The sequence below is a fragment of the Triturus cristatus genome, chromosome 4_1, assembly GCF_964204655.1.
Source record: "Triturus cristatus chromosome 4_1, aTriCri1.1, whole genome shotgun sequence".
NCBI classification, from domain to species: Eukaryota; Metazoa; Chordata; class Amphibia; order Caudata; family Salamandridae; genus Triturus; species Triturus cristatus.
Window position 1 is genome coordinate 180912808 of NC_140585.1, and position 12419 is coordinate 180925226.

Here is a 12419-nt window from a genome sequence, read left to right on the forward strand (position 1 = left end):
CTCGCGCTCAAACGCGCTGCTGTTTTCACCGCAGCACGGGACGCGCTAAGTCGTTCTTCTCTCGGCAGGGGTCAGTCTGTGGCTACAGCAAATACCCCTGTGAGATCTCAGACCCAGGGTGTGCGATATCGATCCTCACCAGCGCTGTGATTTCCTCCATTGCAGAGCCGCGTCAGACCCTGGTGGGACTCCAAGTCCCAGGGTGCCTTGCAGTATAGCCCGACGGCCTCAGGTGTGGGGGAGGAGCCTAACTCGTGCTCGAAAGCGCTGCTGTTTTCACCGCAGCGCGGGCCGCGCACGGGCCGCGCCCGGGCACAGCCCGGGCCAAGGGCGGGCCTGTCCTTGCCCGTCATTGATAGGAAGAGACAGGACAGGGCTACCCCACTGGATCCCAACCATCTAGCAGTGGACTTCAAAGATCTTTTCTAGTGAATGTGGCTGAGTGGTACCTGATATCTAATAGAAGGATCCCTGTGAAAATCACCCCGCCTTGGCAAGTAGATTGGTCCCCCTTGCGTGCCCCCCCTATCATTATAAACTGTATATGCTGCCAGCTCATGGTCGATTGACTTTACTTATCTGGACAATAATATATTGCTTAAAGGTCTGTCTGTTTGACTATTGCCCGGTGGATTGGATCTGTTCAAAGGGAGGATTGTCTCTTAAAATTACATCATGGGGAAACACACTTGTGTTAATAAAAAGACCCGAGCCCAAGCTAATTCCTCTTCACCGCCCCTTCCAACCTCAATTGATAAATGATACAAAGGGCCATAGGTGCTGTTACAACCAAAATCGAACGCACTGAAAGGCGGCTGTCAATTTCCCCTGAATTATCCTTTCCAACAGTAGATTTGCCTATTCCCAATACCACCCCCGCCATATTTCCATCTACTGGTAATGCTTCCCCGCCCCCCTCACAACAGGCAAATGTTTCGACAGTTGTAACTAGAAAGGGGGATGAGGGCGTCGGGAATCGCAAAAATGGGAAACATAAGCAAACAGTCGGGAGGGTACCTAATAGTAAGAAGGCAAAAGTAGGGAATGAGGGAAGCGCAGAATGTACACCCATGCTAAACCCAATGTTAGAATGTACTGTTACCACTGGTATAGATCCAAAATACCCACCTTGGGCTCAGACGCTATTGGCAGACCTGCTGACCCAATTTAGAGTTATTCTAAAGGAAGAAGTTGCCCCTCTAGTTGCCCAACTAAATAATTTGACATCATTGGGGGATTCAAGGCATATGCAAGACAGCACTAAAAGTACACAACCCGTGAGGGGGGGAGGTTCCAATTGCCTGATAGATCCTATTACTCGGGCTTCCCTAGAAAATCAGGTGACATCTAGGACTCATGACCCCACTATACAGCCGGCCACCACCCAAGACACTAGTTGTACTATTCAGCACCCTGATGCACAGCGAGTGCAAGAACGGATAGTGAATACAACGATGAGGATATCTCGCGGTACGGTTGAGAATAATGCTGCTGGAGCAGAGTTTTCTGTTAGAAAATTCTGGGGCTTTTTGAAGCTCTGGCATGTCTATGCGTCTTATTAATTAATTAATAATTAACAACTAATTATTTGTCTTGTTCAAGTGCGTTATACTAATCAACCTGTTTGTCCTAACACAAGAAAAAGCTACATGAGGGTTAGCTTTAATATGCTGTATTTGTACTTACAGTAACGTGCAAGTTTCCATGTTTAAACGTTGCTGTGTGCTATTTATTTTGAGCACAAAACGCTGTCTGAATTAATGCTTTATATGTTGCAAAGCTAGATAAATGCATACACATAAGGGTGTTAGTGGGGTTAACACTGTTTAATCATTATGATGTAGTAATCTTTATTTTGTCTCTTTAATTAAAGATGGTCTATTGTGGCCTATGGAGGCCTTTATGAAAATAATTGAGAATAATTTGAAGCCTGGCTGAGCTGTGGTGCCGGCAAAATCTGTGATGTGACAAGGGAGACCCCTGCTGGAGTTCAGTTAACAGAAAAACTGACGGTAGTCCTTATATGGAAATTTCCGGGAGGACATCAGCAAGCTTGGAGGATCTCCAAAAGAAATGATGTGTCCTTGGTGAACAATGAACCTCAGAAAGAACATTGTGCTAAAGCCGGTTTGCCGAGGGAAATGAGCGAGATGGATACTTTAATAGTTTCTAGTTCTTGGTTCCTGTTCCGTGATTTGCGTATTATGACTTTTCCTGAGCGGAGATTTCAAGATGTTGCAAAGTTACATCCCTTCCTTTTCGTTCTGCTCAGTGATACAGTTTTACTTGTCAAATTCATGTGGGTTTTCATTGTATTTTGCATTATAAAATGTTAGCTTAGGGAGGGCTCTCCCCACATTTTCTTTCGTCGCCTTGCTGCGTGAACTTGCGTTGCTGAGGACTGATGCTAAGGACCTTATCCTGAAAAGACTTTTGAGAGACTGGTCCTGACCCGTTCTGACACTAGTTAGAATAGGTAACTATGAGAAATGATTTATTCTGATTTTATTCTGACTAATTTTAGATAAAGCAATATAACTTTTAAACATGGTATTGGTTGTTTCTTTTCTTGTTGTTTATTGAATACTTTTTGATTATTGTTTATAGATTGTTTATATTATGTTAGGCAACCACTAAACTGGTCCTATCGCCTAGATATAGATGCAGGGTGCTTTAGGAGTTTTCTTCCCACAGGTTTGCTGCTGGTAGAGTATTGGAGCGTATGTTAGTGAAATGGGCCCTAGCGTATGATGAACGTATGTGCGTGCAACTGTGAAATTACTCTATCTGTGGTAGTGGGCATAATTTAGGTACCCTGATCTGTATCAGTTTCTCTGGTAGCAGAGGATGGTTTAGATGGTTGTCTTGATCTGATAAGATAAGATTGCTTGTAAATTAGCTTATTGATTATTGATTTATTTTGATGTTTTTGGTACATGTACTAATACTAAATGTTGGAGTCGTTATGTTGAGTTAAATGTAGTGCTTCTGGAACTTGGAAGCTGTGGAAGCAATTCCGTAGTAGGGCAGAGGAAGGTGTATATGCTGCTCTCGGGAAAGGCGGGATTGTAAGGAATTACGTGTGACAATTGAAGTTGCGCGTTCACATTGTCTGGGTTCGGAATCAGTGACATTGTATGTTACTATTAGACATTTCTAGTATATAAGGAGTGTGTATCATAGTGAAGGTTATCTGTGAAACTCTGGTCTTAAGTCCCAGGGATCCGTAAGGATTGCCGTTAAAGCTTATTGCGGGAGGAGTAATAGGTATTCTCTGAGCTTGTTTGAGGAACTGGGCAGAGGTAAGCTGTTTAGTTGTTGTGAGTTATAATTCTGTACAGAGACAGGTTGTGCTGTTCTCAGGAAGCAGGATTCTGTGTGTATGTACTATATTTTTCTTGTATGAATGTGTGTGAATGCATATACATTTATTGATTGTAAGACTCTTTTGGATACGTCCTAGAGGAAACAGTTATGAGATGTATGTAAAGTTGTTGACTCTTGAGAAATAGACTCTTTTTTTTTACTATTCTGTGGTTAGCGAAGCAGACAATGGAGATGTTTCCATGTTGTAACTAATAGATTTTGTAAAAATTGTGACACACGAAGTCTACTGAGAGTTTTTTGTAAAGGAGGGGTAGACGAGTGACAGAGACAGGAGACAGAGACTGCAGCGGTTACTGACGTCAGAAGGTTCGCGCACTGATTGGATAGTGACTCAGAATAGGGTTCGCGCTAGGATTGGTGCGTTAGTGTGAGTCGCGCAGGGATTGGAAGAGCTGCTTAGTGACGTAGACGCTCCAGGACTGGTGCGTTAGCGAGAATTGAGTCTTCAACCTAGAAAAGTAGAGAGTTAATAAGTGCTTGTTAAGATGTATTATCAAGAAGAGAAAAAGAAAAAGACGTTCTTTGGAAAGGTTAAGAAGTGGTTTAGCAAGGATAAAGAGGTTAAGACAAGAGAGGGTGAGTTGCTACCTCCAGCGAAAACACCTGCATCGTTCATGGTTGCGAAATATGGATTACATACCTGTATATGGTTGCAGAATTGGGTTGGCTATACTAAAGAAGATGGTGTTTTAGCATTCCCAGAACATGGTTCATTTAATCTGGCCGTGTTGAGAAATTTACGGGAAAAGATGTTATGCTTAGACCCGAAGCCGAGACCTACACAGTTCGAGGCTTTAGTGGAATGGGAAGAAGAAGTATTAAATCGAGAAAGACAGAGAACTGGAGGTCAGTACAGGTATATGTTTGGGAGGAGACATGATCGTGAGACACATCAGGATCGAATGAAAAGATGGCGAGATGCTACCATGTCAGAAGGATTATATCCTATGAGAACAGTTGAAGCTTCGGCTCCTTCAGAAGAGGGGGTTTCTGAGACAGATGGGAGAAGATATGGAGAGTTTGAAGATGAGGTCTTGAATGATATGATGTACAAGAGACCACCTCCATATAGATCAGAATCGGAAGAGAGTACACCAGTTGTTTCTCCGATAAGAGATACAGTTGAGAAAGAAAAAATGACATCTGAATCAAGAAATAATAGTTCTTTCAGAGAGGAAAATGCCAGGAATGCCAGACAATTAGCGAAGACGACAACAGAACTGACTGAGAAAATTAGAGAGTTAACGATGAATATGGAAGCTGTTACAGTGCCTATTACTATAGGTCCGGTAATTCCTATGTTTGATGGACAGAGAGTAAGTGAAAATGGGCTGGTAGTTCCATATATTGCAAATAATTCAGCTGGTCCTTCAGGAGATTTAGGTAAAGGAACAGGGAGAAATGACCTGAGACAAACAAGACATGAGACAGGTAATGAATTCATGAATGTTAGTGATTCTAGTAGTTTAGGGATGCCAATTTTAGAACCACAGAGAAAAATAGATTCAGCGAGAAAAACTGCGGAAATAACAGTTGATGACCTAAATGACTGGATGAAGGTTCTTCAGAAAAAGGATAAAGATTCACAAGTTGTTGATGTGGTTAAATTACGTATAGAATTAGAGGAGCTTGTGACAGGAACGGTTCCGACAGAAATCCTGAAAAGTCATCATGATGGTGAATTATTGTTTATGTGCAAGAGCATAACATGGAGGGCAAGAAATACACATGATAGACTGAGAGCGATAGCAAATGAGCAAGGAGTTGACATTGATAAAGTAAAGGCTTTACAGAAAACGTACAGGATGGATTTCACAGAGAAGGACATAGAGAATCTGAATAATTCTGGTAGAACAGGACAGATTAAAGAAATGGTGGCATTATTGCGTAGATGGGGTGATGTGGAAAAGTGGAAGGATAGGTGGTATAAGAAAAGGGATGAATGTGAAGATAGAACAACTTACTCAGCATTTCCAGTGAGAGAAAAAGAGAAATCAGTGGAGCAGTTTCCCATGAGAGAAATACCTGGAGGAGGATATGTACATGTTCCATGGACCAGACAGGATATTTTATCATTTACGAATGATTTCCCTCGATTGAGAGAAAAGCCCGTCGAGTGGTATAGGCAGGTAGACAGGTTTGTGAAATTGTCAAAAGTGCTGTGGGTTGACCTGAATAGTCTGTTTGATATAATTGTTCCAGCAGACTTGTGGACTGAGTGTAAAATAGTTGTGAGTTGGCCTAGTGAGGAATATCCAAGAGATCCGAGAACAGGGGCACCAGATCCAGAAGTGATGAGGAAGTACGATCAGGTGATGGTATACCTGAAGAGTAAAGTTCCTCCAAAAGAGACAGACTGGGTTAAGATAGATCGAACACAGCAGGAAGCAAAAGAATCAGTTCATGCTTTTTACGAAAGGCTGATACTGGCTTTTAAACAATTCAGTGGAGATGAACACCTGGGTGACAAAGATTTGAGTCATTTTGTATACAGATTTGTATATGGTCTGAGACCTGAGATTAGTGAGAGAATTCGTGAACACACAGTGGATTGGCAGAGTAAAAAAGTAGATGAGATTCTGAGACATGCAAAATATTTCAGTGATGAAATTGAAGCGAAACAAAGGAAGCTAAAAGAAAAAGCAATGTGGGCACAGGTGAAAGTTGCAGAAAGACAGGAAGCACAGTTGGTGGAACAGGCAAATAATCCAGGAAATAATACAGGAAATAGACCAAGATTTGCAGGTAAAGAGGGAATTGCATATCCTAACATTCCTCAGTACAAAATGACACCAGAGATAATTGAAGGGATAACTCCTATAATTGAGAAAATGATTCAGCAAGGAGTCCTAAGAGAACTACTGAGTAGTCCGTGTAATTCACCGATAATGGGACTGAAAAAGCCTAATGGCAAGTTCAGGATCGTGCAGGACCTGAGAAAGGTTAATCAGATTGTGGTGGCATGTTGTCCCATCGTGCCAAATCCATCGGTGATTCTGTATCAAATTCCACATGATGCTGAGTGGTATACAGTGATTGATTTGTGTCATGCATTCTTTTCAATTCCATTACATCATGACAGCCAGCCAATTTTTGCATTTAGGTTTGGCCAGCGTATTTTAGCATGGTGTCGTATCCCACAGGGGTATACGGAAAGTCCTTCGATATTCAATCAGTTATTGAAAAGGTCGTTGGAAAGTCTGATCATGCCTGAAAGCTCAGTGCTAGTACAATACATTGATGACCTACTGGTGGCATCAAAGACACGTGAAGCTTGTGAAGTGGATACCATAGCTTTACTGAATCATCTGGCAGATGGAGGGTTAAAAGTATCCCCAGCCAAATTACAATTTTGCAAGAAAGAGGTGCATTATCTTGGACATAATATTGAGAAAGGTCTGAGAAAAGTGACTACTGACAGGATCAAAATAATCAGAGAAATGAAAGCTCCAAAAACTCAGAGAGAAGTGAGAATGTTCCTGGGTATGGTGGGATATTGTCGTCAGTGGATAATTAATTTTTCCCTGATAGCAAAGCCATTGATTAAATTGACAAAAAGTGACATGACAGATCCATTGGATCTAGATGCCGAACAATTGGCAGCATTTGAAGAGCTCAAAACAAAAATGTGTGAAGCTCCAGCTCTGGGTATGCCAGACTATGAAAAAGAATTTGAACTGTACTGCAGTGAGAGAAATGGATGTGCACTTTCAGTGTTAATCCAGAAACATGGACAATTGAGAAGGCCTATTGCGTACTTTTCATCGACACTTGACCCTGTAGCTGTGGGTTTACCAGGTTGTCTAAAATCTGTGGCTGCAACATGCAGAAGCCTGGAACAGAGTGAGGGGATCATAATGGGGTATCCTGTAAGGGTATTCGTACCTCACAATGTGGCGATTCTTTTGACAAGAAGCAGAACTCAGCATATGTCAAATAGTCGGTTGACTAAGTATGAGAAAGTGATTTTGGGAACATCAAATGTGACTCTTGAAAGATGTACGAATGTGAATCCAGCGACACTTTTGCCGGATATTGAGAATGTGGGTATAAAGATGGAAGATGATCATGATTGTTTGGATGTGCTTGAGTACTGTACGAAACCAAGACCAGATATCAAGGATGTTCCCTTGCCTGAGAATGATCATGTGCTGTTTGTGGATGGATCATGCCTGAGAAATGATAATGGTGTGCTTTGTGCAGCATATGCAGTGTGCAAAGTTTCAGAAGTTATGGAAGCATCACCATTGAAAGGAGTAAAATCTGCGCAGGTTGCTGAATTAGTGGCATTGACGAGAGCTTGTGAGATTGGGAAAGATTTGAGAACAACTGTATTGACTGATAGTCAGTATGGGTTTGGAGTGGTGCATGATTTTGGCCAACTGTGGCTACAAAGAGGTTTCTTGACATCGGGTGGAACTCCGATAAAGAATGCTGAGCTGATTGGAAAATTGCTTGAGGCGATACAGCTGCCTAAGGAGTTAGCAGTTGTGAAATGTGCAGCACATGTTTCAGGAGAGGATTTTATCACTGTTGGCAACAGGTATGCTAACGATGTGGCACAGTATTGTGCAAAACTGAATCAATCAATTAACAGGGAGAGAGAAAAGAAAGAAATGTCTTTCCCTTCTGTGATGTTTACTAATGTCCTAGAAACGTGGGATGAAGTAAAACAGTTACAAGATGAGGCAGGAGAAGAAGAGAAACGAGATTGGGTTAAGGCAGGATGTGCTCCAAGAGAAACAGACCATGTTTGGGTTTACAGAGATGGTAGACCAGTGATGCCAAACTCAATTTTGTCGTCAATGGCAAGGATGTATCATGGCCAGGGACATCTGGGGAGGGACGCGATGATTAGGTCCTTTAAACAGACCTGGTACAATGCAAAGTTTAGGACGATTGCGGAAAGCATCTGTCAAAGGTGTTTAATTTGTCAGCAGTTTAACACTGGGAAAAAGACAGTGGTGAGTTTAGGGACAATTGGCAGAGAAGGAGGTCCCTTCACAAGGATGCAAATTGATTTTATTGAAATGCCCCAAGTAAACAGACTGAGGTATGTCCTAGTGGTAGTCTGTTTGTTTTCAAGGTGGGTGGAAGCTTACCCGACAAGGAGAAATGATGGATTAACAGTGGCAAAATTACTGTTGAGGGAATTGATTCCTAGGTTTGGGTTTCCAGTTACAATTGAATCTGACAGAGGTAGACACTTTCAAAATGAACTCATTAGTTTGATTTGTGAAGCATTAAAAATACAGCAGAAGCTACATTGTGCATACCGACCAGAGGCTTCTGGTGTGGTTGAGCAGATTAATGGCACAATCAAAAACAGAATTGGAAAAATGTGCTTAGCCACTGGCATGAAATGGCCAGATGTTCTGCCTCTAGTCTTGATGACTATGAGATCTACTCCAGACAGAACTACAGGATTGAGTCCGCATGAAATCATTATGGGACGTGCAATGCGCCATGCATTCGTGCCTGTGAATAAGTTGATGACAATAACTGATGACATGATTTTGGATTACTGTAAAGGCCTGGCTGACGCAGTTCATTCTGTGTTTCACCAGGTTGGAGAAGAAGCTACCACACTTGAGAAGAAGCAAGCCCATGATCTGAGTCCAGGTGATTGGGTAAGGATTAAGGTGCACAGAAGAAGAAATTGCTTGATTCCAAGGTGGGGAAGGCCAAGACAAGTTATTCTGACTACAACGACTGCAGTAAAGTGTGCTGGAGTGAAGCACTGGGTGCATGCAAGTCATACTCTGAGAATTCCAAGTCCGAGAGAGGGAACTGGTGAAGAGTATTATGAAGAGTCAGATTCCAGTGATGGTGAAGATCCTGAAGATACAGAATCAGTGAGAAAAGAAGCAGAGAAAGCTTCAAGAGATTCACTGCGAGTATCAGAAGGGAGATCAGATTCTGATTCTGTGAAAGAGCCTGAAGTTTCAAGTAGCAGTGGAGGAAAAAGAAAAGAAAAGAGGAAGCACATTGAGACTACTCCTGAATCAGAAGAGGAGGAGATTGAAGAGCCACTTGAGATTATTCTTGAAGAAACAGGGTCAGAAGAAGATAGAGAGGGACAGATTGCGGAAGACCCCCGAGGAGGTGTAGGGAACATTGATGAGGAGCTAGGTAAAGGGACAAATAGACAGCAAGAAGATTGCGTGTCGGAGACCCGAGGAGGGACAGAAGTAGGGAAGTCTCAAATAGTGGTGAAAGAATCTGTAAAAGAAAAGAAAACTGCTAAGAAACGAAAGCAAAAGGCAATTGAAACAGAATCGGATGATGAGAATGAACAAACAGAAGGTCGAGTTCTGAGAAAGAGAACTTCGATTGGAGAAAGGAGTGTTAAGGAAAAACGGAAAAAGGTTGTGAAAGGAGATCGTTGGCCTAACAACAGAGTGAAAAGACTGAGATACAGGATAATAAGAGCAAATACATCGGGAGCTGAACAAGTGAATGAGGTATCCAGTCAAACTTCAAAGGCTGAAGAAGAAGAATCAAGAAGAACAAAAGAACCAGTAGAAATAAAAAGAGTTAAAAGACCCAACCAAAAGTACAGATCACCGGAATGGTCTTATGTGACACTGTCTGAAGAAGGAAAAGAAGAAACAGTGACTCAAGATAATCCGGAAGTGGTCTTGAGAGAAGTGGTTGAGGAAAATACTGGTGAAATTCTGAAAGTACTCTTGACTGACATCAGAGAAAAGTCAGATACTGAGGATTCTGACGTTGGAGATTTGATACAATTTGATGTTGAAGAAATTGGAGTGAAAAATGATGAGTATCCAAACTGAGTAAAAAGGATTCACTTGGACTAAGTGAACGGAAGGATCTTTGAAGAAGCTGAAGAGTTTGGAACAAACGTTGGAGATTTGAAGTTCTAATTACTGTAGTGGAGTAGAAGTTAAAGCAGAATGGCTAACATAGAGAATAACCCAAATAGATGTGCCTTCTTTAGAAGGTGGTGCAGGATGTGCTGCTGTTGTACTGGAATATTAATGCTTCTATGGGGTATTTTAGTTTTATTAGTTACTTTTAAGGTTGAATTTGGAATGGATACAGAAAACATGGCTAATATAGAGAAGAATTCACAAAAAGTAGTTCCAATTAGTAGTAGTTACATACACAAAGATAGGTCAATTAACAATTTTTCTAGTAATGTTTTTTCTAAACTGTTATATGAATATGTGAAGACGATGGAAGTGAGGGATTGCTATGTCTGCATGCAATTACCTGCATCCGTTTCAGAGGGTGTTACTTATCACCATTTACCAGCTACATATGGTATTTCTTGTAGTATTTTAAGTAGTGTTTTTTATTTGTTAGGGAAAATAGATTATAACATGTCTAACAGAGATAGTATTTTTGGGCATTTGCCAATGAACAAAGAGCTGAATCCAGCTAAAGAAGCTAACACTTTTGGTGAGATTTTTATTGAAGAAAAAGGACTAACATTAGATTACATTTTTAAGAATAATTTGACTTGCAGTTTGAAAGAAGAGGAGAAAGCTTTCCTGGATATGGTAGAGGAAAGGAGAGTGAACATGCATGAGAAAGCAGGGAAATATGAAGTGAGTGAGACAATTTGGGACATTGAAATGGGAAAAGAGTTGAGAAATGGGGCTAGTCCAACTTTGGCTCTAGATGCACCGCAGAAGGGTAAACTATGCATTACCAGAAGGAGATCCCAATATGATACATACTTTGTAGGGACTAGTGAGTGCCATGATACATACTTCGTTGCGACTGGTTGGGGTTTCAGAGGTGGAGAAGATACTATTTTTCCAGGAGTGTACTATGTGTGTGGGAACAAGGCTTATTACAAGTTGCCTGACCATTGGTATGGCACATGTTATGTGGGTTTGGTTTTTCCTAAGATTTTTCATACAGATAAAATAAGTGATGTAGAAGATATTAACCTATTAAAACGTTTTAAGAGAGAAACTTGGTCTGAAATTGTGGGTGATATTTTTGGGGTTTTAATTCCAGCAGTGGGAATTTCTTTAAATGCTTATGGAATTCGGAAATTGTCCACAGTGGTTGATCGTTTATCGACAAATACCGCAGGAGGATTTCTTTTGGTAAATACGGAGTTAAGTGCCGTACGTGCCATGTCTATGCAAAATCGACTTGCCCTTGATATTCTTTTGGCTAAGGAGGGTGGAGTTTGTGGAATTTTGAAAGTTCAACATTGTTGCACTTACATTCCTGATGAAAGTAAAGACCTGAAGGTCTATATCAAAAATATTACTGATTTGCATGAAGATTTAGTACCACTTGAAACTGGGAGTTTATGGACTAAACTAGCTAATAAGATGATAGCTGTTAAGGATTTTATTGCAAAAATAGGTAGTACTATTATAGGTAGAATATTGTTTCCCTTGTCTTGTATAATTGTTGCTTTGCTGATACTGAGATTGGTGTGTGTGTGTTATAAAAATAGGAGAGGGAAAGAGAAATTGAAAAATGAAAAGAAAAGTAAGAATTCGAATAATTCGAAAAGAGAACCAGAAGAAATTGAATTAGAAGAATTGAGGGAGAGTGTTTATTTAGAGACTAAGAGAGATGATGAAAGAGTGACTGGTGTTTAATGTTGTGTAAGGGGAAAAGACATTTCCGATTTCTCCTAAAAATGGGACTAAATTTTCACTAATTTTTTTTTTTGGGTTTATTTGGTGATAAAATCACCAAAGGGGGGATTGCTGGAGCAGAGTTTTCTGTTAGAAAATTCTGGGGCTTTTTGAAGCTCTGGCATGTCTATGCGTCTTATTAATTAATTAATAATTAACAACTAATTATTTGTCTTGTTCAAGTGCGTTATACTAATCAACCTGTTTGTCCTAACACAAGAAAAAGCTACATGAGGGTTAGCTTTAATATGCTGTATTTGTACTTACAGTAACGTGCAAGTTTCCATGTTTAAACGTTGCTGTGTGCTATTTATTTTGAGCACAAAACGCTGTCTGAATTAATGCTTTATATGTTGCAAAGCTAGATAAATGCATACACATAAGGGTGTTAGTGGGGTT